Below are 3,023 nucleotides of genomic sequence, written 5' to 3' on the forward strand. Positions count from 1 at the left end.
GTGTGTGTGTGTGTGTGTGTGTGTGTGTGTGTGTGTGTGTGTGTGTGTGTGTGTGTGTGCATGTGCGCGTGTGTGTTTGCGAGTATGGTGTGGATGCGTGAGGGAGGGAGAGAGAGAGAGAAAAAGAGAGGGAAGTGTGTAACCCACAACAATAAATATCAAACAGACCCATAAGCCATAACAACATTGATGTGACCACCCACCCAAAATATCTAAATATGAACGGCTGATGTTATCAAGCTGTATTTGATACTTTGATATTGCTACTTTCCTATCTGTACCGTCAATCAACCAAGTATGGCGTCTGTATTTCAGTTTTTCTCAATCGTTTAAACACGTATTCTGAAACTATTGTTCAATTTCTCAATACTCTAAACACAAACCTGAGAAGAGTTAATTATTTTCTCAAAATTACACAAATTCTTCTCAAAACTGTTTTTTCCACCATACAGTAAACACAGCTATCAAATTAATTTTTCTTAGAGAGCATCAATTAAACACTGGTGTGATCATTCAAAACCCCATCAAAATGCTATTTACATATGTTTTGCAGAGCATGCAGAGTCGAGGTTCAGAGTCCACCTCGACTCTGCATAGCCACCCTCCCCCTTCTGGCCACCATTGTACATTCATTGTATTGTATTGTGTTGTATTGTATTATTGTACTTAACTGTGTAGCAACTGCAGTAGCTGCTATCATTGCTGAAACACAGGGAATTGGTTAGCCTAGCGATTGTTGTACTGGCACTTGGTTCTATGAACATCCTTACTGTACCGACAGCGATATATTGTTGCACTTCTTATGAAAAATGTACCTATTGCAAGTCGCTTTGGATATAAATGTCTGATAAATGCCCTAAATGTAATGTAAATGTTTTGCCTTTATGAGGCCATGTTACATATTCCATTCTATAAAATAGCTTTCTTTTTTTAAAGTTGCAATTAGGTGTTACATATAGTAGAAAAACTGTTGCCATATTGTAATACAATACTGTGAATATATCATATAAATATTGCATTGACACAATCATATCAGAATAGGATACAATGCATATTTGTCCATCCAATGAGCTCCAATGTGCTAAACTCACAATCCCAGCTTCCCAGAGTCATACTGTACACCTAAAGTTGATGCTGCAACATTGTTCTGACAGTACACCAATGTTACCTATTTTGGTAAATTACAGTACAGTACTGTAATTGCACTGATAAGTCAAATGAATAACACTACGGTTAGAAAATGTTTAGACTGTCTTTCGGGGATGCAATGATGAAATCAGTGCACGTACAAGTACATAAAGGTAACAAAGCAAATTTTTTTTTTTACTGTAATACAGTGAAATGTTCAGCTGAACTTACTGCATAAAAATCTTTTTGTAGGCCAAAAAAAAAAAAAATTAGAAAATAAATGAGGTGAAACAGATCTACATGTAAATCAGTATGTATCCCACCTCCAATCCTGATCAGGCCAAATGACCATATCTACAACACAGTAGAGCTCACTGAGTCCTCTTTAATGCTCTGACACATGAATGAAGTGTTTTGCCAGTAGAGTTTGAACAGGTGAGAAGTGAGTTAGACTTATTGGTAATTAGTTGTTGCGTTTTGAAGGCCAGTCTGATCCAGGTGAACCAAGTGTGCTAAATGATGAGATTTGTGCTTAGGTTTAGCAGTCTGGAGTCTTGTAGTTGATACATGAGCTTCAAGTTTTCAGAATTGTGTGCATAGTTCCATTTTTGGTGTGTATACAATCGAGAAAAACTGTAATTAATTTAGCCCACTTTGTGGTTACACTAAAATGCTAAGTTATAGAGCATCATATTCTCTCATGACACAGCAATACTGTTTTATCACAAAAATCTCTCTATCTCCCCTTTTCTAGTGAAACCTTCAGACAAACCAACATTCAATCCTCTGCAATATTAAGTTACGGGAAAGAAAGAGAGCACAAGAGACAGTGAGAGAGAAACAACGAGGGCGAGATAGAGAAGAGAGAGAACAAAATAAGGAGAGAGAGAGCAAGAGAGAGAAAAGGAGAGAGTTAAATGCAGAGCCAGAGAGAGAGAGAGAGAGAGAGAGAGAGAGAGAGAGAGAGAGAGAGAGAGAGAGAGAGAGAGAGAGAGAGAGAGAGAGAGAGAGAGAGATCCAGAGAGAGGGATAAGGAGAGGGGGGGGGGAGGGAGAGAGATATGGTCCTGTCACCACAGTCAAGTGAACCATAAATAAAGTGTGAACTTTCCTCTCATCAACTGTCAGTTTACGATGAAAACTACAACCCCACCCACCCATGTGCCATCTTTGTTACCAATGGTAACAGACAAACAGTCAGGGTGCTGTCTACCTGCTCCCTTGTTGACTGGTTCCTTGATGTGTACCAAACTCTGACTGCTTTCGTTCCTGTTAGCTCCTCTCACAACGTCAGCTAAAGAAATACCAAAATAAACAGTTTTTATGGCTGACATCAGGTCTGATTAAAAATGTTGTGTCAGACCGGGTGGGGGAGAGAGATGGGGGGCTATTCATCTAGAAGGATGACTAAAGTAAGGAATTGGTCTGACGGCAGCTTTGTCAAACAACTTCAAGAGAGAGAGAGAGAGAGAGAGAGAGAGAGAGAGAGAGAGAGAGAGAGAGAGAGAGAGAGAGAGAGAGAGAGAGAGAGAGAGAGAGAGAGAGAGAGATGGGGATTAGTGCACTGGGCATGAAGAGAAGCCTCTGATTAAGAGGTGGATATGTGATGGCTTCACGGTCTAGCAGGTCCGGTCCAGCAGGTGGTGACACCATACTGACATGTGAGTGGGAGCGGCAGTTGGCCCGGGGAACCTCCGCTCAACACACGTCCGGGGAGGGCCAGGGACGATAATTGAAAATGAGACAGCCCTTTCTTCCATCACAAACACACATGCTTGCACTTACGTACGCAAGGACACGCACACAGACCAAGGGGATGGGTAAGGGATGGACTTTCTGTTTGAATGTCTCTCTGTTCTCAGGTCATGCTGCAGACCTCCCATAATCCATCTGGAT

This window comes from Gadus chalcogrammus, chromosome 5 (genome assembly GCF_026213295.1).
Source record: "Gadus chalcogrammus isolate NIFS_2021 chromosome 5, NIFS_Gcha_1.0, whole genome shotgun sequence".
In the NCBI taxonomy this organism is placed as follows: domain Eukaryota; kingdom Metazoa; phylum Chordata; class Actinopteri; order Gadiformes; family Gadidae; genus Gadus; species Gadus chalcogrammus.